Source organism: Bubalus kerabau, chromosome 4, assembly GCF_029407905.1.
Source record: "Bubalus kerabau isolate K-KA32 ecotype Philippines breed swamp buffalo chromosome 4, PCC_UOA_SB_1v2, whole genome shotgun sequence".
Taxonomy (NCBI): domain Eukaryota; kingdom Metazoa; phylum Chordata; class Mammalia; order Artiodactyla; family Bovidae; genus Bubalus; species Bubalus kerabau.
The window spans coordinates 83,153,557-83,176,555 of NC_073627.1; the positions used below are offsets into that span (position 1 = coordinate 83,153,557).

At 39.2% G+C, this 22,999-nt stretch overlaps 1 long non-coding RNA gene and 1 other non-coding gene across 2 annotated transcripts in view; one reads left to right on the forward strand and one right to left on the reverse strand.

Annotated features, from left to right (window-relative positions):
- The window catches only part of LOC129651478 (uncharacterized), a 29,366-nt gene extending 14,929 nt beyond the window's left edge, over positions 1–14,437 (forward strand). The window contains exon 4 of the long non-coding RNA XR_008714169.1: positions 14,240–14,437. This is a non-coding gene — a long non-coding RNA (uncharacterized LOC129651478). The remainder of the gene's footprint in view (positions 1–14,239) is intronic.
- LOC129651887 (U6 spliceosomal RNA) lies at positions 7,297–7,402 on the reverse strand. Its single transcript, XR_008714389.1, has one exon. It is a non-coding gene; the product is annotated as a U6 spliceosomal RNA (small nuclear RNA).
- Positions 14,438–22,999: the final 8,562 nt, after the last annotated feature.

Sequence of the window (22,999 nt, forward strand, 5' to 3'; positions counted from 1 at the left end):
TGATTTTCTCTTCTCAGTTGAATAATCTCTCTTGATATTTCCAGCCTTTATCTTCTCTTCAAAGAATGCTCTGTCCTAGGCTTAACTTTGCAAGGTACATGGTTGAGTGGGAGAGATTAACCTTCATAGGACAATGTAGATTTAGAAAAATTTACTTCTGGGAGATCATGGTTTAATAAAATAGATGTTTTTCCTAACTCAAAGAAAAGAAACTCAGCATTTTCAAAACCTCATATACTAGTGATTCTGGAGTGATGGATAAAGTATTTTCCTCAGAGATATACATTCTTCTCTGTTTGGATTCAGGACTTTGCTGTGAGACTAAGTTTTTCTCCCAAAAGTTGTTACCTTTAAGTATTCATATTGATTTCTGCCTATTCTCTCTCCCCAGTGCAAGGTGATGAGTTCCTTGATTAGTGTGTTAGGCATCTGTACTTAAAAGGAAAATGAGGGACCTTCATAATGTCTCTAATTCTGCTGATATAATAAATCTGGGAAATCTAATGTTAAGGCCAACTAATTTACCATTTGTGACCCATATTTGGGGAAAACACACCATCAGAAGGTTTGATGATAATTTTCATCATCAAAGCAAGTGTATTGGTTACAAGTTTATGAACCTAAATTTCTCTTGAACATATTTTAAAATCTTTTATCTGTGAATTTCTTCAGGAATAAGCAACAATAGCATAGAAATATATATTAAACTGAAGAAAAAAATCTTTCAAATGGAGCCCTAGCTGCTATCTTTTTAACATTTTTGTTCTGTTTGCTATTTACTGGGCACCATGATTGTGAACTGAGTTTCAGTTCTTCCTTAAATCTCAAGCTCTGATGCTTTATTTGATGTTTTTCCTGGAGAGCAGCATCCCATTACACCGCACACTTAAGGACAAGTCGGAGTGTTACATGCCCAGAGAAAGGCCCATACAAGTGTTTGGTTACAATCAACTTCAGAGTTAATGCTTGGTATTTGCTCTAGGACTAATGGTAATTAGATTGAGCAAAGCAGGCATGAGGAGGACAATGCATTCACTAAAGCAATGACATCATGCGAGAGCACAGTATTCTAAGTCCAGCCGAAACTGTCCTGCATGACACTGTAATGATGGACATAAGACCTCGCACATTTTTCAAAAGCCCATTGAACTTTACAGCCCAGAGAATGAGCCTTAATGTATGTATTTCTTAAATCTGAGACAGTCATTTAGGAGGTCAGAGGATCCTTGAGTGGAAAGAAATCTATGACAAAAGAATCTAACTGCATTACAAATGTGTGACATATCACTAAAGGAGCTGAAGAAAAACCATCTGAAAATACCCAAGAAAAGTGTTTCTCCTGAGAGGACCAGGGAACCAGTGATATACATGAATACAGCCTGTATCAGAATCACGTGTGTAGCTTTTAAATTCTGTGTTTAAATACATGTGAAGCTATCCCCACAGCTCAGATATTCCGTGTCAGTAGGTGTTGGGTGGATCATTTTTTAAAGAGGTCAATGATGGTTAATAAAACAAGAACCTAATATTAATCACAGAGAGGCTTAATATTCATACAGAATTGGGATGAATTATGCAGAAAGATTTTATATATCTTTCTTCTCCCTTTTCATCTGGGTTTCGACCAAAAAGCTCTGCAAGTTACACATTCCCTGAGGCTGAATTGACTTGTTTATGTAATTGCCCTTTTTCTTCTCCAAGTTAAAATTTTTATGATGGAAAATATATTTCTTTCTTTATCTTCTGTATCTTTCATTCTATCAAAGGCAAATTTATGCATTAGACTTCAGTGGTTATGGCACAGGAAAATAATATATATATATATATATATTTTCAAGTTTTGTTATAAGAGCTATGTGAAAAAAGATTTTTCATGTATTTGGATACTGGTCCTTAAAGAATAATACATAAGACATTAAAATACACATGCCAGGAATTTGGAAATATTTAGAAATGTAAAATAGGCAGGGCTTATGTAATGCTTTTGCAGTGGTAGAAAGAAAGTCATAAAGAAGATAAGACCCCCGACGATGCAAATTTCACTAACCTCCCTCTCCTGGTACTGGTGTTAGCAATGGTTTGAGTTGTTTTCAGTGGAATTTAGGTGATTTTAGTGATGAGTTAAGGGGGAATTGGGAGATGACAGTCAAAAATACTGTAACATTGGGCAGTGGCTCTTCATAAAATCTTACTGAAGTGTTATTTTTCCTGTCCTTGTTACTCTTGAGATGGGGCTCAAGGGTTTTGATTGGGGCCATAGGTATGGCATCATATGGTCAATTAAACCTCCTACAGCTGTGTGTCCATCTGGCCTATGCTCACTCCTGTGCTCTATGGTAGCCCCAAGAGGCCAAAGGAGACGCGGTCTGGTGTTACCCTCAAATCCCCTCAAATCCATCTCTGGATTTGCTCCAGGAGATACTGAAGTAAACAGCAGTTTGAAAACCTTCTGAGAACCTTCCATTCATTGATGCCTTGGTGTATTATGTGAAATGGCATTTTATATGGTAGTATCTATCTCCATGAAACTTTTATATATAGCAATGATTTTAGAAATCATTTATGAAATCTGATTTTACAAAGAGGAAATCAAGATGCCATAAAGAAGCACAATGGCAATTCTTATACCCATTAGGATACGGGAAGGCAGGGCTCGAACCCAGCCCAGTGCTCTTTCTGCCATGATAACAAGAAGAAGTGGATCTGAAGATATAGATATACCCATATCATAAAATTAGTTGGAAACAAATAATTTCCAAACAATCTAGTATGAAACAAAACCTACTTATTCTAGCTTGAGTCTGAGTATTTTGTTATTAATTTTTTAAATGGAACACATACATCCCATAGAGAAAATTACTTAAAAGCCCCAATAATCTTGATTACTTAATGTCATAACTGATGCATACAGGCTTCAATAAATGCCTTAGTTTTGTAGATTCTGTGTAATCAGACTTTGTAACATTTATAATACCTACTACTGAGTTTTGACTATTAGTAGTTCTAAGTAAATCTATATTAATTAATTGAAGGGATGAAAGGCAGGCATCTCTCAATTTATTGTTAATGAGCGACAACTTTATCTCATCTCATCACAGACTTCTGTGGCGCTTCCCTGTGGATGACTACCTCTGCAGGTACACTGTAATGAACGCCTGCTCAGTGTTGCTGTTGTTGTTCAGTCACTAAGTTGTGTCTGGCTCTTTGCGACCCCATGGACTGCGGCATGCCAGGCTTTCCTATCCTTCACTATCTCCCGGAGTCTGCTCAGATTCATGTCCATTGAGTCAGTGATGCTGTCTAACCATCTCATCCTTGCCGCCCTCTTCTCCTCTTGCCGTCAGCCTTTCCCAATGTTAGGGTCGATTTTTTACTGTCTGAGCCACCAGAGAAGCCCTGCCTACTAAGTGGTAATCACTTTATATCTATTGTCTTATTTAGTCCTTAGCACATCCTTATGCCATAAGAATATAATCTCTATTTACAGGTGAGAAAGTACATCAAACAACAAGAGAGAATATTTTCAGGATTGGAAGCAAATGATCTCTGACCACAAATCCAACCATTTCTCATACTTAGTCAAATCCATGATATAGTATAAAGGCTTCATAATATGCTTTTTCAATAGTTATTTTCAAATGCCTATGTGCCCAGGTGGATCATAAAAAGAAAAAGAAAGCAGAGTCAAGAATTTCAACCCAAATGGTATACACTTTCTTTGTATGGTTTCTCAGAGCATCCCAATACTGTGCAACTCTATTCATCTCAAGACATATGGAAAGAGTTTTATGTTTTAAACAATTAGACTTGACAGCACCATTGTTTCTTTCCTATCTAATATCCTTCATCCCTGGAGCCAAGCCGGAATCTGTATTCTCTCTCCAAATTTAATTCTGATTCCTTGTACATATCACTTGGTTGTCAGGAGACAGCAACTTAATGGCATTTGTTCCTGTGGCTTAGGAGCATCTGGGTTATGTCACTTTTTTAGCTGACCTCTTAGCTCAGAGGGAATTAAATTCTTTGTCTAATGGTCTTTCAGAGGCCCTTATCATTGGTGATTTGGCTTTCTAGATCCTATGTTGTTCTATAAATGTCATGAGATGACAAGATTTCTAGATATTAATTTGTTTCTGTTCAAAGGAGGATGGCAGTTATAAATGTAGAAGAAGCAGTGAACAAGGAAGGATATTATAGAGGAGAAACTAACAAAGTCATAGTTGCTGGTGTATAACTTGATGGATTGACAAGTCTAAAATTCCAGAGGACGTGGAGACAAAGGCTGTGTAATGGGGAAAAAAAAATGCATCTCTAAATTTTGTGTCCTTTCAACGCAATTCAGTTCACTTTCAGATCGGTTCAATTCAACATATATTTCTTTGAGCCTTCAGTGAAGAGCAGGTACTATCCTAGATGGTGAAAGAACTGATGTTTCCTTAAGATTTCTTGCAGTTAAGCAAAACAGAACTATCCTGTGGATAACTTTGAGAAAGTCATTTCACCTCCATGGGTCTCAGTTTCCTCATCTCTTAAATGGTGATCTCTTCTAGTCATTCACATTTGGTGACATTCCTTATGGGAAGGCTGTATTATAATTGAAAGAGAGCACTTGCTTTAAAATTGGTGATTCACATTTTTGTCCAACTCTGCTACTGTTTAGCTCTTTGCACTTGGTAAGTCACTTGGTTTTTCTGGGTCTCTTCTGAGAGATCAAAGAAAGTGATTTTGAAGGTTCCCTTTTTGCTATACAAGAAAATTTATATATTTCTGTGACTGGCTATAACCTCACATGTCCACATTCATATTGCATGGTGTAAGTAAGCAAACTAATGGAGATTTTGTTTTTGTTCAGCTTAATTGTTATTCTTTACTGACAGGTGGTGTACATACTGGTATGGTTTGTGAGACTGTAACCACACAGACATGCAGCTAATGCCTATGGCAGAAAACATGATTTTGTGAAAAAAGTCAAAAATTTCTAAAATGTACTCAATATTCTGTGATAACCTATATGAGAAAAGGATCTGAAAAAGAATATATGTATATATAAAACTGAATCACTTTACTGTGTACCCAAAACTAACACAACATTGTAAATCAACTCTATTCCAAAGAATTTTTTTTAAATTCCAAAATGGATATCTCTTTGAATAACAGCGAACTTTCTGGCCAGATGGTAATTGGTGTGGGGTTTATGTTTGTCAACTTGCAGCAAAGAAATATTTTATTATTTCTTTGCAATCTGTTGTATCTATTGTAGTAGGTGTTGTTCAGTTGCCCAGTCGTGTCCAACTTTTTGCACCTTATGGATTGCAGCATGCCAGGCCTCCCTGCCCCTCACCATCTCCCTGAGTTTGCCCACGTTCATGTCCGTTGCATTGGTGATGCCCTCCAACCGTCTCATCCTCTGTTGCCCTCTTCTCCTTGTGCCCGCGATGTTCTCCATCATCAGAGATTTTTCCAATGAGTCAGCTGTTCACATCAGGTGACCAGAATGCTGGAGCTTCAGCTTCAGCATCAGTCCTTCCAATGAATATTCAGGATTGATTTCCTTTGAGACTGGCTGATTTGATCTACTCACTGTCCAAGGGACTCTCAGGAGTCTTCTCCAGCACCACAGTTCGAAGATATCAATTCTTTGGTGCTCTGCCTTCTTTACAGTCCAGTTCTCAGAGCTGTATGTATCCCCTGGAAGACCATAACCTTGAATATATGGACCTTTGTCAGCAGAGTGATGTCTCTGCTTTTCAACACACTATTGTATCTACTACAAGTCACTAAATATTGTAGTTTCCCTGTTTGTAGCAACCTTTCTGCATAGGGATTTCCCATCAGATTGACATCAGGTTTTGCCATGTAACTTGCCTGAGCCAATAAAATGTGAAGAGAAATTATATGTCCACTTCTGAATGGAAGTTTTACAAGAGGCAATGAAAAGTTACCAAGTTTCCTTTCTTTCTACTATAAGATAAGCAACATTTTAGGACTTGGGGCAACCATCAGCCTGAGACTTGGCATGAAAACACTGTGGAGACATCCTATGATTACTGTAGTAGAATCAAGTGTGAAAGGCACTCAGTCGTGTCTGACTCTTTGCGACCCCGTGGACTATACAGTCCATGGCATTCTCTAGGCCAGAATACTGGAGTGGGTAGCCTTTCCCTTCTCCAGGGGATCTTCCCAACCCAGGGATCGAATCCAGGTCTCCTACATTGCAGGCAGATTCTTTATCAGCTGAGCCATAGGGAAGCCCTGTGTGATCAAGGACTAATCTTAAAGAAAAAGGCTTTGCTGAAACCCATCTGGGAGTTTGGGCTTTTTGAGCACTAGCTGTACCAGACTCCTTGTTTGGCACCTTTCCATAAACACTGCACTTTCCTTCGCCACACACTCAAATACACACACACACACACACACACACACACACACACAAAGACTAATCTTTTGTTCTTGTAATCTGCTAAGATTTCTTTCTCAGTTGTGTTATAATCCAGTCTACCCTGAGTACCTGTGCTTGCTACTGAGAAATACAGTTATGAGCAAGGCATATCTAATCTTGGATCCTTTATGGACATTTCAGTTAAGAAGATTATAGTAATGTATGATGCATCTTACTGTAGAGGAATTGCAATTGGGGGAAGCAAACCTTGATAATAGGCATTTGAGCTAACAGTTTATGTATTAATAGGAGAGAAAGTGACCAAAGGCAGGAGGAAGAAGAGAGTGTTAAAAACAGAAAAAAAAAAATCACAAGCCGAAACATAAAGACAAGAAAGATCATGGAAAAGTGAGGAACTCATTGCCAAGTGTGGCTGCAAGATAGAGTCCAGGAGAACAGAGAAGAAACAGGGCTGGTGAGATACCATCAATAATAATAATATTGAATGTTGATTAGCTTTGTGCTAAGTGCTTCACTTATATTTTCCTCAGGATTATTATCACCATTTTATAAAAGAGGAAACTGAGCCAGAGAGAGGTTTAATAACTTGCCTGTAGGCACACAGCAGGAATGTGATTTTATCTGAAGGGCAGTAGGAAATCGCTGAATGGTGTTACACAGAGGAGGCTTGTGAACAGATTCACGTTCTAGACAGATCATGCGGCTGCAGTAGGTTCCCAACTCCAATTCCCAGTCTGGTTGGAGGAGGCGTGGGCCTCAGCTTCTGTCTCTCTTATCCATGTGACTCTGTTGACTAAGACCATTGGCAGGAGGGAAGCTGATAGCTACAGCTGCAGAAAAGGCCACTCTTAATTTTTGTTCTTTAAATTTATAAACTTTATTATTTTTTAAGTTTTAAAAATAGGGAGTGTGTCACAGATTTTCATGTCATCCTTGCACTGGGCCATGCTTGTCTTCTCTATAATGTTCTGATTTTAGTATGTGTGCTGCAGAAGTGAACACTGAAAAGGTCATGATTTGAAGGAATAAGGGGTGTTCTATGGGCTTCCCAGGTGGTGCTAGTGGTGAAGAGCCTGTCTGCCAAGGCAGGAGACATGAGAGATGCGGGTTTGATCCCTGGGTCAGGAAGATCCCTTGGAGGAGGTCATGGCAACCCATTCCAATATGCTTGCCTGGATAATCCCATGGACAGAGGAGCCTGGAAGGCTATGGTCCATGGGGTAACAAAGAATTAGAGACACGACTGAGCGACTTCCCTTTCACTTTTCACTTTCATGCATTGGAGAAAGAAATGGCAACCCACTCCAGTGTTCTTGCCTGGAGAATCCCAGGGACGGTGGAGCCTGGTGGGCTGCCATCTCTGGGGTTGCACAGAGTTGGACACGACTGAGCGACTTAGCGGCAGCAGCAGCAGCAGCAGCGACTTAGCACATGTGCAGAGGTGTTCTATGAAGGAAAATATGTTGTGGGTCTCACGAACATTTAGATTTGGGTAATAGTTTTAATAACAATATAAAAATAATGAATTGATTTGCCCCAATGAGCACTAGTACCTAATTCAAATAATGAATGTGATGTTACTTTAATATTTTGAGCATTCAGTTTACTTTTGACTATAAAGTAGGTAATATAGTGCATGAGTTAAAGACAGAGCTAAAAGTCTTTAAAGCAGATTTAGTGGTCCACGTGTTATGCCCTTGTTGTTGACTGAGGTTGAATGATAGCAGTCATGATTTGCACTTCTCTTTGTCATAAATAGGAGGTGTATAGACCTTGCAGGGAGAGGGCCTGTGTGAAAGACAGTGACTGTCCCTGTACAGACAGTTGTTATCTGTCACTTGTTTGGTATCTGTCAAAAGCTTCCTGCGACTTGAGCTTGACTGAAGAGGTCTCCAAGTCAAGATGCTAGGGACTGTGATTCATATGTATGCTATTCAGGTTTTTGCAGTATCTCTTCTGTTTCAACAGAATTCAGTTAGAATTGTAGGTACTTTTGACAGTTTGGGTTTGTTTCTTGTAACCTCCTCTATACATCATTCCTGGAATCCAGACTCTTGCTCTTTCCCTTTTCTCCCTCCTGTTTTGTTTTTCTTCTGCTCTTCCCTCCTTGCTCCTTTGACTACTCTCTTTCTTTTTTTAAAACAACCAGAAAAAAAATCCAGTGTCTGCGGAAAATGACATACTAGAAATGAGCTGACTGCCAATATGCAGAGGAAGATTTATTGCAGCAGAGAAAGGGTGCTATGAGACATCAAACATATTAATCTTTTGCTTTTGCTCTATAAAGATCCAAGTTTGGCTCCTTTCACTTACTTACTCTTAAGGAGATGCTGTTAGGTCACAACAGGAAGTTTGGGGGTGGGGTTGAGAGGCAGAGATTTTTCAGCTCAAGTGTCTGGGAACACAGGTTGGCTCTGTGATCGTGGCCTAACAGTCCCAGGCACTGCATCCTTTGAGGTACCATTTCTAGGGCCAGGCTTGGCAGAGGTTTTTAATGCCTGCTCTTTTCAAACCAACTGTCTGACCAGGGAGGTTGTCTGAAAAGATCAGTGCAGGTTTGGGGATGGTTTTTTGAAGTTTTCCTGAAATAACCAATAATGAGTTGCCAGCTTTGATAGCTCTTTTTATAGATCTTGCAGCAGCTGGATCAAAATCTAATGAAGATGTTTGCATCTGACAATGGCAGGCCTGCACGTTCCTATCCTACTTCTTGAGTGCGCGAATGCATTTCATTTGGGAACATGAAAGGCATATTTAGTGACAACTGATGGCTCTTTGTTTTTTAATTCTCAATAATGTCTCCAGTAAGTGCTTTTGTTAACATTTTTGCATTATACAATAGGTGACATAGAAAGATAATCGGTGTGCTGAAAGCAATTAAAGAGTTTATATCCAACTTGTTCTGCTTATTAAATGGATCCATTCTGCATAGAGGCACATTAACATCTTCACAGTGGAATGACTGTGGAAATAGGTTATTCACGGGGCCTGCGCATCCTCCTCCTGCAGCCAGAAGACCTGTCTTCAACACTGGAGCAAAGGAATGAGCCATTTTTCTCCCCTTGGAACTGTAAACAGAAGTAAAACTATTAATAGATGCTGTAGCTAATCCTAAGAAGCTGCAAGTGAGAGATTAAATAATGTCGTGAAGAGAGAAAACCGAAGTGAACGGAGGGGAAGGGAGGGAGGGAGGGGGACGAGGCGGGGCGGAGCCGGGGAAAGTTCGCTGACGACAGAGCTGAGTCAGACAAGGACAAACTGAAGGGCTCCAGCTGATCCGAGGATTGCCAGTTGGTGTAAGAGGGGATTCCTGGTTGCAGCAAAGTAAATATCACTTCGTCTGTTTCCTGAAAACTGTGCTCTAAGGGGGAAGATTTATGTTTTATTTTTTAAGTAGTAGTCAAGATGATTTTAAATGGGGTTTCCATGCAATGGTGATGCAGCTGAGCCTAAGAAGAACGCATGGACATTGTGAGCAAAAAATTGTATTCTGTGATTAAAGAGAACCGGGAGGCCTTTCGGTGTATTCACAATTTGAGACTGGGATCCCATTTTAATTGCTATGGAGAATGCATTATAACAAGGGGGATTGAAATGTAATTAAGTCTTGTACCTGGCATATTAGAAATGATTGAACGTCCCCAACTTTTCTTCGTACTAATACACTTGGACTTTTGTTCTTCTTTTCAAAGAATACATGTTAATTGAGAGGTGCTCTGAGTCAGCAGCTCTGCTAAGCATCCTCCCATCGTTTCAGATCTTTACTCGAATTGTGACATTGAAGTTACTGGGACAGTTTGGGACTATTCAGAGTATGCTCCATGGACAACATGATCATTATCATGACTTGGAAACTTACAAGACATGCAAGTCCTCTGGCTCTTTACTAGACCTAGTAAATCAGAATCTCTGAGCTCAGGCACCAGGAATATGTTTTAATAGGCTCTATGGGAAAAGCTGGAGAAGCAACATTTTATAGTTGAAGAATCTGAAGCTTAGAGTGTTTGAGTAATTTTGATATTAAGACTACACACTGTCAGAAACACAGGGTTGAATTTTGGCTTATGTCCCCAGTGGGATCTTTTACAGGATCACTGAAATATCTGCTCAGGGACACACTTGGTCTCTGAAGATGGTTTTTCATTAGGGAATGGTGACTAAGGATGCTTGGAATCTATGACTGATTTGAGCTGTTGTTTCTTTACCAGAATATAAACTCTCTTGTCTCTGCCAGTGTGCCTCGCGTTTGATGGAGGCCCAGCTGGCCCCACTCCTGTTGTGTAAAGAGACTAGGAAAACTCAAACAGTAATTGGCAGGTGGGCTAAAGGATGAAAGTGTGTGGTCCCCTTTGAGTTCACCCACTGAAACATCATGGAGCGGACTGAATGTTGATCATCTCTCAACCTTCTTACACTTATTAAGCTCTTGAGAAAAGAATAGCTCCCAGCATGTTATAGAAGTAAAGGAGATTTATTTGAGATTGCAGATCACTGAAAATCAGCAGTAAATTGACCTAGATGTGGGAGTTTATTGGGTGCATGAGAATATAGACCAGCACATGGGGAAAGATGCTTGTTGAGGCCTGGCCCTATTGACTGTCATTCTCCACACTTGAATAAGCATTAATTCAGGCTTGTAGTATTCGGGCAGCACTGAGTCCTTAGAAAGAGCCAGATATTAGCTAGCATGTGATGCCTTTACTGGCCTCATTTGGCTTTTACTTCACCCTTTTCCTCCCTATTTCTTGATAGCATTTGAAAATCATAACTCAGAGCTTGAAATGTGTTACTCACTCAAGGCAGGCTATCAAAACAAAATTAATGCTCTTGTTTGGCAGGTGATATCATGACTGATGAATTCCAAGAAGGGAGGTAGGTTAGAGGAAAGAAGCTTTTGTGTCTTACACACTGAGGTTCAACCCTGAGTCTGCCACTCACTAGTTTGTAGGTCGTTGGGCTCATTTCCTTTAACCTCTCTGAATCATAGTTTCCTCCTGTAGAACAGGGATTGTTTCATATCTCATTCATGAGTGATTTCATGAATTAAACAGGGGGGAGCCATGCAGTTTGCCCATCCAAGACCATCTTGCCAATCCTGGTTATCTAAGATGACACCTGCTGTCTTGAAGGAAGTGTAGCATCCCCTTTCACTCTGAAAGTGTCCTTATTTAAGTGATAAATTAGATAGTCATGTTAATTAAATAAGGTACTGTTTACAATATGTCACGTCTCCTTGGTATTCAGTAAACGAGAGCTATTATTTGGAATATTCCCTCTGGGAATGAGTTGTACCTTCTCACTAAGCCGGACTTAGTTTTCTTCCCTTAAAATGGAGTGTGGAAACAGTCCCATGCCTATCTGTGCTAGAGGGTCTGATGAGGCCATACTTCCATTTGCCCCTCCTTCAGCAAAGGAGGCAAAACTCACTGGTCACTTCTGCAGGATCAAATGTTGCCGTGGCCTGTGGATAATTGGGCCATTGCTATGGTGTTTTGGAGCTTTTACATGGCAACTCATGATTCAGCATGGAAGTATATTACATTTATGAGTATACATTTAATGTACATTTACACTCAATGCCAGCTGCTATAAACCTCTGAACTCAATATGGGCATTATTAATTCTATCTCACACAAGGAGCCAGATTCTGACATGTTAATAAATGTTTTTAAGGTCACCCATTTACTTAGAGGAGAAAATAGAAGTCAAACTTTTGTCTCTCTGTTTCCTGAGCTCTTTCCACAACAGTGCTCAAATGCCATTTTGTTGTTCAGTCACTCAGGCATGTCCGACTCTTTGTGACCCCAGGGACTGCAGCATGCCAGACTTCTCTGTCCTTTGCCATCTCTTGGAGTTTGCTCAAATTCATGTCCATTGAGTCGGTGATGCCATCCAACTATCTCATCCTCTGTTGTCCTCTTCTCCTCCTGCCTTCTATCTTTCCCAGCATCAGGATCTTTTCCAGTGAGTTGGCTCTTCACATCAGGTGGCCAAAGTATTAGAGATTCAGCTTTAGCATCAGTCCTTCCAATGAATATTCAGAGTTGATTTCCTTTAGGATTGACCGATCTCCTTGCAGTCCAAGGGACTCTCAAGAGTCTTCTCCAGCACCAGAGTTTGAAAGCAACAATTCTTCGGCATTTGGCCTTCTTTATGGTCCAACTCTCACATCCATACGTGACTACTGGAAAACACATAGCTTTGACTAGATGGACCTTTGTTGGCAAAGTGATGTCTCTTCTTTTTCATTCACTGTCTAGGTTGGTCATGGCTTTTCTTCCAAGGAGCGAGTGTCTTTTAATTTCATGACTGCAGTCACCATCCACAGTGATTTTGGAGCCCAAGAAAATAAAGTCTCTCACTGTTGCTGTTGTTTCCCCATCTATTTTCCATGAAGTGATGGGACTGGATGCCATGATCTTAGCTTTTTGAGTGTTGAGTTTTATGCCAGCTTTTTCACTCTCCTCTTTCAGCTTCATCAGTGCCATTAATGAGGAATAATGATAACACCACACAAAATGATGAGTAATACTAATCCGCTTAATATATCCTTGGCTTCCTGTCTTTGGCAGGTGGAGTAGACACTCTGTGTCTCAAGGAGGGAGGATATTTCTAAAATCAACCTACTACTTCTTTGATCTTTCTCCCCCACATGCCCATCATGGATACAATTGTTCAAAGATCATTGAGCACCCTGGGTATAAATTGCTGCTATCCTGTTGCCTCTGCCAAACATCCTAAAGTTAGGATTATTCAAAAGCAGAAGGTTTCATTTGGGCTTGACGTGGGAGACATGAATGGATGAAATGAGAGCAAGAGGACAAAGAGGAAGAAAGGCAGGCTGGCGGTCAGATCAGACCCATCTATGCATAAACAGATGGAGACTTTTTGGAGAAATCTATTTCTTCCCAGTTCTCTAGCCATTTTAGGCTCATTCTGACCTGCACTAGGTAGATAAAGATAAATGTGAATTTTAAATTATATTTAATCTTCATTAAAGTAATTATCTCTCTTAATGAAGAATTTGCTGGGTTGTGGTTGTGCAATGAAGTATAAAATCCTAAGTGAATAAAATCAATTTCATTTTCAGGCTAGCTTTTCTGTCCATTAATAAACAAGGCACAGAAAATATATTTGCTCAGAGTCATGCAGCCTGCTCATAGCTCACACAAAGCCAACACCACTTTCAAAATCAAGGAAGTTGGCTCTCTCTTTCTTACCCTTCATTTTTCACCCTGAAGGAGATTTTTCGCCCTAAGGAAGTTCCATGTGTTTCCATACAGGGGCTCTTGACTGGGCCAACTGTGGGTGATATCTCACCCCCAAATGACCACTCTAATGGGATAGTGTTTGTGTGGTATAGTGTATTTCATCTAAGTGCTCTGGTTTATTAATCACATAAGTATGAATTAGACTCTGGCATGCTTATGTTTCCTAATGTATGAAAATTGCTTATTTATTTCCATGCTGTTACAATGGAAAGAAACAGACTGGCTCTGAATAGCAGTGTACTGTAGTGTGAAGCAATTAAGTGAGTTCCGCATGCCCTTCAGGAGGATGATAATGGGGACGTGGCGCCAGCTAGTCCTCATGGCTGCTGGTGAAAGGGAGAAAAGGACGTGGCACAAAGGGACAGAGACTTGTCCATATTTTGATGCAAACATATGAGCCTATTATCATAGTTTAATCTCAAGATCTAGCTCTTTTAAACTTGATGGGCTTAGTTGCAACTTGGAAAAAAAATACAGTAGAGATGAAAATTGCATCACCCATGAGACAGTAAGAATTAACAATGTTGATAACAAACTTCACCTTTATCTTTACTTTTCTCTCTTTCAGGCACCACTTTCCCCCTAAACTTTGACAAAAAGAGACACAAACCGCAACCTCCCCAGCCACACACACCCAAGAAATAGTGTCTGCCCGCCATCATCCCTGCTGGATGGCAGCTGGAATTCCACGTAAGGAGAAGCTCTATGCCTCCTTCCATGGAGTATGCATTTCCATATACTGGGTTAACTTATTAATTAAATTATGCAGTACTTATTCTATGCCAGACTGTTTGAAGTACTTATTTATATAACATTAATAACAAGCATATGAAAGAGTTTCCCTTACTGTTCTTGTGTTACATATGTGGAAACTAAGGCACAGAGAGTTAATCAACTTGCCTGAGGTCACGTAGCTGGGATTAGAGCCCCGCCAGCCTGGCTCCAGAGTACAGGCTCTTCACTGCCACGCCTCTTTGATTCTGTCATTTTTGTGACCAGCATCACATCCCTGAGCTCTTCAGGACTTCCATCCCTTCGACTATAAAACGGAGGTGGTAACGTTCACTGATGTCTTTCTCGGGTCCATGTTAGACAGTTTTTAGACGTCATCTTATTTGACCTTTACCTTAACTTGTAAGGTAAGCAATTTCTCCCCATTTTACACATGAGAAAATTGATTTAGAGATATTTTGTAACTTCAAGGTCACATGGTTTGTAAAGGACACAACAAAATTTCAGGTTCAAGTTTACCTATTTTAAAGCCTCTGTTTTCTCTACTATATTACACTATAGGGCTCTGAAGGGTCATATGAGACAATATATGTGAAAGCACCTAACACCTCCATTAAACAAACCAGTAAAAGTTGACCTTGCAAGTTCTTGGCAAATATATAGAAAGGTTTGTTATTATTATCACTTTCTTGGTCTGATGGTTGCAGAGCACTGTTGCTTATGGGAGGATAAGCTCTATAGAAGGGCTTCCCATGTGGTGCTGCAGTGGTAAAGAAGCCACCTACCAATGCAGGAGACATAAGAGACGTGGGTTTGATCCCTGGGTCAGGCAGATCCCCTGAAGGAGGAGTACTGGCAACCACTCCAATACTCTTGCCTGGAAAATTCCATGAACAGAGGAGCTTGGTGGTTATAGTCTATAGGGTCGTAAAGAGTTGGACGTGCCTGAAGTGACTTAGCATGCACACCCTGTAGAAGGCTGATCTGTTAATAGCCAACAGTGATGTTTACTGCACTTGTCATTATGAGACTTTAGAAAGTTATGAGCTAGAGAAGGCTGGTCGAAATTGCTTAATCACAAAATGATAGACCACATTTTCTCCTGAGTTCTTTCCTAAAGACGTGGCCTCTGTGGCTATCCAGGAGACGGATAGGCAAATTGCTTTTTGAAATCTTTGTTTTGGGTTGAGAGAATAAAAGAATGTAAAAGCACACTGGATCAAGCACCAAGTACTCACTACCCAAGTTGTTGCTGTTGTTCCATCTCTCAGTTTTGTCCGACTCGTTGCGATCTCATGGACAGCATGCCAGGCTCCTCTGTCCTTCACCATCTCCCAGAGTTTGCTCACATTCATGTCCATTGAGTCAGTTCATTTCATTTTCTGCCACCTTTTTCTCCTTTTGCCTTTGTTGTTGTTCCCAGTTATCAGGGTCTTTCCCAATGAGTTGGCTTTGTGCGTCAGGTGGCCAAAATATTGGAGCTTCAGCTTGAACATCAGTCATTCCAATGAATATTCAAGTTGATTTCCCTTAGGATTGACTAGTTTGATCTCCTTGCAGTCCAGGGAACTCTCAAGAATCTTCTCTAGCACCACAATTCAAAGGCATCAATTCTTTGGCCCTCAGCCTTTTTTTGTGTGGTCCAACTCTCACATCCATACATGACTACTGGAAAAACTGTAACTTTGACTTTATGGACCTTTGTCAGCAAAGTGGTGTCTTTGATTTTTAATACACTGTCTAGGTTTGTCATAGCTTTCCTTTCCAGGAGCAAGCATCTGTAGATGAGCATATTATTAGTAATATTGATTTCAGATCATTAAAAAAATAATAAGTAACTACAGATAGATTAAATTCCCCTATATTCCTGTTATATAAATCATATTACTCTCCTCTTTCCTTCCTTTTTTCTTTCTGTTCAACCACCATCATAAATTGTGTGAATATACAATCCATATCATTTACTTAAAAATTCTTTTTATTGATGTGTAGTTGATTTACAATCTTGTGTTAGTTTCTGCTGTACAGCAAAGTGATTCATCTATGAACCAGAAACAGACTCAGGGACATAGAGAAGAGACTTGTGGTTCCCAATGAGAGTGGGGTGGGGAGAGAAAGATTGGGAGTTTAGGATTAGCATATTATTTACTTTTTAACTAATATGTATGTAAACACAAACACAGAATGGCATTGTTTTTGTTTAAAGTGGTATTTCCATAAATAGTAACATAGTTCAACTTGATATTTCATTATCAATCTCATGTAAGTGAAATTTAACCATGTAAATACACATATCTCTGGTTTAATCTGCTGATTTCTGGATAGCATTTTATTCTCTGAATATGCCCAAATTTATCAATATCCCCCTTTTTTTGGACAGCTGAATTGTTTACAGTTTTGATCATACAAAACTGATTACTGATTTTTCACTTTCATAATTACTATTGTGTGAGTATTGCTCACAGCTGCATGATTAGATTCCCATTTCTTTTTCTTTTGGTAATATTCCTGGATTCTTTGGCCCTCTTGCTTTGATTTCTACAAGATCTGGTATTTTATAGTCCTCCCAGACTTCTCTTCACCATCATTCTGGGAATCTCTTTCCTTTCTCTCTGGTTGGCCTGTTTCTGGGTCCCACATCTTGCTGTTGCTGTGAAAGATTGTCTGTTGTATATGTTATTGTTGTTTAGTCGCTCAGTCATGCCCACTCTTTTGAGACCCCATATTGCCCACCAGGGTACATGGGATTTTTCCGGGCAAGAATACTGGAGTGGATTGCCATTTCCTTCTCCAGTGGATCTTCCCGATGCAGGGGTCAAACTTACGTCTCCCATGTCTCCTGCATTGGCAGGAAGATTCATTACCTCTGAGCCACCTGGGAAGCCCCCATATTACTCTAGATTATTGCATTAATGCTATTAATGCATTTTCCTTTAATTTTGTTTTACCTAACAGAAATAGTGCTCTGCCAGTTCATTTATTCTTTCATTGACTAACAATTTCATTGAGGCAAAATGCATAAAGATAACTGCATCTGTTTATTGGAGAAGGGAGTGGCACCCCACTCTAGTACTCTTGCCTGGAAAATCCCATGGATGGAGGAGCCTGGTAGGCTGCAGTCCATTGGGTCGCAAAGAGTCGGACATGACTGAGCGACTTCACTTTCCCTTTTCACTTTCATGCATTGGAGAAGGAAATGGCAACCCACTCCAGTGTTCTTGCTGGAGAATCCCGGGGATGGAGGAGCCTGGTGGGCTGCTGTCTATTGGGTCGCACAGAGTCGGACACGACTGAAGCGACTTAGCAGCAGCAGCAGCATCTATTTATAATGCACAATTTGCATACATCTCTGAAATCCTTATAAAGTGAACATATATAACATCTCAGAATTCCCTTGTGCACTTCTGGAATCATCCCTTCCTGGATTTTCCTGCCCTCTACCCTGGCAACTGTGATTTACTCTCACTATAGGTTAGCTTGTAGTTTTCAGAATTTTATCTAAATGTTATTATACATTGTATACTCTAGTTTGAATGGCTTCTTCCACGGTACAATTACTTTAAGATTCTTATTGCTTGCATTCTTCTTGTTGACATCTATCTTGGTTTTGTTTTTCTATTCAGTCTTACAGTATCTGTCTTACTTGAGGTGTGTACACCATATACATTAAAAAAAAACATTTTTATTGGAGTATAGTTGATTTCCAATGTTGTGTTAGTTTCAGGTGTACAACAAAGTGAATCAGTTATACATATATCCACTCTTTTTTAGATTCTTTCCCCATATAGGTTATTGCAGAATACTGAGTAGTATTCTCTGTGCTATACAGTAGGTCCTTATTAAGTATCTGTTTATATATAATAGTGTGTATATGTCAAGACCCTGATGTTGAGAAAGATTGAAGGCAAAAGGAGAAAGGAGTGGTAGTGGTAGATAAGCAAAGCATCACTGACTCAATGGGTATGAATCTGAACAGACTCCAGGAGATGGTGAGGGGCAGGGAAGCCTGGTGTGCTGCAGCCCATCCGTCACAAAGAGTCGGACATGCTTTAGCAACTGAACAACAGCAACAACAAATATGTCAACCCCAGTCTCCCAACTTATCCCTCCTCTCTTTTTTACCCTGGTAACCAGAAGTTCATTTTTTTGCATCTGTGACTCTATTTCTGATTTGTAAATAAGTTCATTTGTACCATTTTTTTTAATATTCCACATATAAGCAACATCATATGATATTTATCTTTCTCTGTCTGACTTGCTTCACTTAGTATGACAATCTCTAGGTCTATTCATGTTGCTGCAAATATTCCATCGTATGCACATGCCACATATTCTTTATCTATTTCTCTGTTGAAGAATAGATTTAGGCAACTTAAATGTCCATCAATATACAGTTTACATTTAATGTCAATTTGTAAGTCTACCAACTGACTATTTATTTTCTCTTTGTCTCACCTATTATTTGGTTCTTATTTCTCTTTGGTTCTTTTTTCACTGTCTTCTTCAGATTAACTGAATATTTAATCCAAAATAGTTTCATTTTATCTGTTCGTTTGGCTTATCAGTTTTAATTATTATTTTAATATTTGCTTTTGGGTTCAAAATATATGTACTAAACTTTTCAGTCTACCTTGAAGTGATAAACTTCTTCATATATAGTATCTAGAATTTCTTTCCCCTATTATGTTTTAGAAATACCCATATTAATAGTGGGACTTCTAATGGTCTAATTTTCATATCTCTCTAAACTTGGTTAATATCTGCCTATCTTTAGCTTACAATTTTTGTAATTTTTGTATACAAATATTCTTTGTTTGAAGACATTAAACCTATTTTATGTCAAAGTGTTTCTGAGAGTTTTCCATCATTTCCATTTTCTTGGGGCTAAATTTATCTCATTTATTATTGTTTGTGGTAATCTTTCTACGTGTTATGAGCATTTCTTAAACATTTTCTTTACTATCTAGCAGATAGACATTTGTATCCACCTAGTTTTCAGCTCCCCTAGCCTCATATTAATGGCCCAGGCTCCTATTGGGTTTTAATTTTAATCTTTCTTAAGGAAGATGCAGGCCCCTGGACTAGAAAGCAACTTGGCTCTGTTATTCTTCATATCTGTTCATGTGTGTGTGTGCGTATGTGTTTTAACACAGTGGTTTTCAACCACACTTAGTTCTAGAAGCACTTGGAACTTTTATTCAGCCTTCTTCTTCAGAGGTAAGCTTGTACCAGTCCTCAATTCAGTTAGTGATTCTATATCCATTTTGTGTAATGAAAAGTACTGTTTTCTCCTGTTACTGTGCAGCAGGGCAGGAATTAAATGTATAGTTACTTCTGTCTGCTTGCAGACCTGCAGCCCAGGAGGCTCTTGGCTTCAGCCCTGTTTATCATTTTGAGTTTCCATTCCATTTCTTGTGCACTGTACTACATATCTAATTTGTGGGCCTAAATATGTCTTTAATTTTAGTGTTAAATATTTTATTTTCCATGCTTATTTTTGAGTAATATATGGAGAAACTCACAGAGTCATAGTTACTTGGTGTTTCCTCTCCTTTTCTTTCTGAAGACATTGATGATAAATACACATTGATGACAGTTTCATTCTTATGTGTTTACACAGCAACAACAAAAGTATATTAAAAAAGTCACCCAAAAGTGAGGAGAACCCACTTTACTTTGTTCCCAGAGACTCTTATTTGTGATACAAATATTCTTAGTCCTTTCCTTAACTCTATATGAATTTGCCTTTTGGTGTAAGAATTTGGGAAGAAGTAGAAAATCAGTTATAGGTCTAGTAAGACCTATACTGTAGGGTTAAGGATGATTTGTAGTTTTTTTAATAGTTATATTTCAAATTTCAAATTGAATTGAACTAGAAAAATAATTTACAGAGACATGGCATTTTCTCCAAGCAAGATAAGCCTGTTCAATAGAGTGAGAAACAAATGCAAGTCTTCTTGGGGTGTTCTGGGCCTCTCTCTAGAATCAACACTTTACATCTTATATTTCCCATCACCAGCCTCTGCTCTCCACTTCCAGTAGGGGCCCTCACAATTATGGAAATTCTTCACTTAGAAGAAGCAGTTCATTGTCTGTTTCCATCACACGAGTGCTTCGATGTGTCCCTTTTCTCCCAAAAATAAGCTGGAGATGGAGGGAAAGAAACACCTCATTTTTGCTATTCTCTTTCCCAGCAAACTCGCACATCCTCATTAAAGCTCCACAAACTTGACAACACCTGCATCGGGGCACCTGCTTCTGTTTGTGTGACACAAATAGATTCCTCTCCGAGGTGACATTGGAACTGCTACAATGCATCTGAAGATAGGAGGGATTCTTGATCCACCTTCCTTTAGAAAGGAGGTTCTTGCCTTGGTAGAATTTAGGCTTATGTTTGAATTTCTAATACTTTAAGAGAAAAGCTTAGATGAAAGGTAAAAATAAAATCTTCACTAAAACACTGAACTATGTAGCAATGATTCATAAGTGATTTTCTGAGATGATCTGCATATTTAGCTGTTTATTTTTGAGGAGTTTCCAAGAGCCTGGATTCTGAAGACAGGCTATCTGTGCTCAAATGGTTCTGCCATTTATTTCCTGTGTGGCCTTGAGCAGTTTACTTAACCTCTCTGTGCCTTGCTTTCCTCATCTGTAATATATGAGATTGTAGCTGCATCATAGGATGTGGCATGTATTTAAAGAAATGCTTATAACAATGCCTAGAGTATGGTTCAGTTCAGTTCAGTCGCTCAGTTGTGTCCGACTCTTTGCGACCCCATGAATCGCAGCATGCCAGGCCTCCCTGTTGATCACCAACTCCCAGAGTTCACTCAGACTCACGTCCATTGAGTATGGTTAACACTTAGTAAATGAAAATTTTTTTATCATCTATGATGTAGTAAGCTTTGGACACTAGGCATACATTGATAAGCATGATACAGAAGTTCTCCGGTGTCAAAGAGCTTCCATTCTGATGGGAAAAAACGTAGTAAATCAAGATGATTTCAAGTAGTAATATGTGCCATGAAGAAAATAAAGTAATATTTGTAATTCCTAATACAGGAATTGAAATTGCTAACTGGAATTGAGTGTTTCCTATGAAGCTGAGCAAAATATAAGCCCTCTGCTCAGATCGTGTCAGATTCTCAGAATGGTTTGACCTGAGGCCATATAAAAGGTATGGATAGTAGGTCCAGAACTTGAACTGCCACACTCTATGTTGGAGAATTTTGTGTTCATTTTTTGCCACCCTCTTCTATTGTCATAGACCACTCTTCTTTAAGGATTTCCCCTTAGATCACTGATCTTGACTATTCTCAATTTAATAACTTACATATAAGTGAGATCACTTGCTTCCAAACTCACCATTGCAGTGGGCTGCAGCTCAGATGAGGGCTGAATCAATATAAAGTTTTATCTTATGTTTATTCTTTTATATGCTTGATTCCAATAAATATATATCATAACCCATGAGCTCGTGCAATAGAAATGGAATTACTTCAGAAATAAAAATATAAGCATATAAAACTTTGCAACTAAAAATGATGGGGCAATTTATTTTGCCTATGGTGCAAATGGTGAATTCACAAGACCCCAAATGATAATGCTTCTGAACCTACAGTTTATTTTCAGAAAAGGACACGCAGGAGAAACAGAATGTTGTGGCAGAATAGCAGTAAAGATGTTTTGGGCAGCCAGAGGCTCCTTCACAGAGAAGGGTTTGAAGAAGCCAGAAGTCAGCTCCATTGCCCTTCCTCTGCTGGGCCATATCAGATGTGTCTTCCCTCTCAGATCAGGAACAAGTCACGTATGTGTGTGGAAAGCCTCAGAACCAGAAAGCCCAAGATGGCTTCTCAAGTGAGGCTCTTACCCGGTTGGGTATGTTGGTATATTATTGCTGTATGACCAGACCCAATGGCAGAGTCCTCTGGGAGTTTTGCTGAAATTGCCTGCAAACCATCAATCGTGCTCTAATTAATAAACTAGGCTAATGGGCTGGTAGAGATAACCCCCAAATTTGCTCCAGAACAATGCTATTAAAAACTACACTTCATGCCTTGACCAGATGTCAGTACCATGCAGGTATTTCAGAAAAACAGATCAGACCAATTCCAGGCCTGCTGAAGTTAACTCAGTACACCTATTTTAATGATGAGTTAACCTAATCCCTTTAAGGTTTCCACAGTTGTCTCTATATTTAGCACAGAGACAATTACTACAGATTCCTGAGTTAGAGTATTGTATAGACTATAAATGTAGCTCTGCTCTGGGAAATACAGATAGTAGAAATACAGAGTGATGGAATTTAACTGATTTCTGTTAAAATTCTTGCAGTATTAAGCGATTTGGGAAGACTTAAAAGAGAAAGCACTGATCTTTAGACATCACCGAGAGTTCATTAGAACATGTCACACTATAGAAATTAATTTTATTTCTGATGTCTAAATAATACACCCATCTGATACATTTTTTTAAATTATGAAAATATGATAGCACATTTACAGAAGGCTTAGAAAATGCAGAATAAACTTACATATAGCTCCACTATACAATCTGGTGCATTTCTAATTTGCAAAGCATTTGACAAAGGACATTC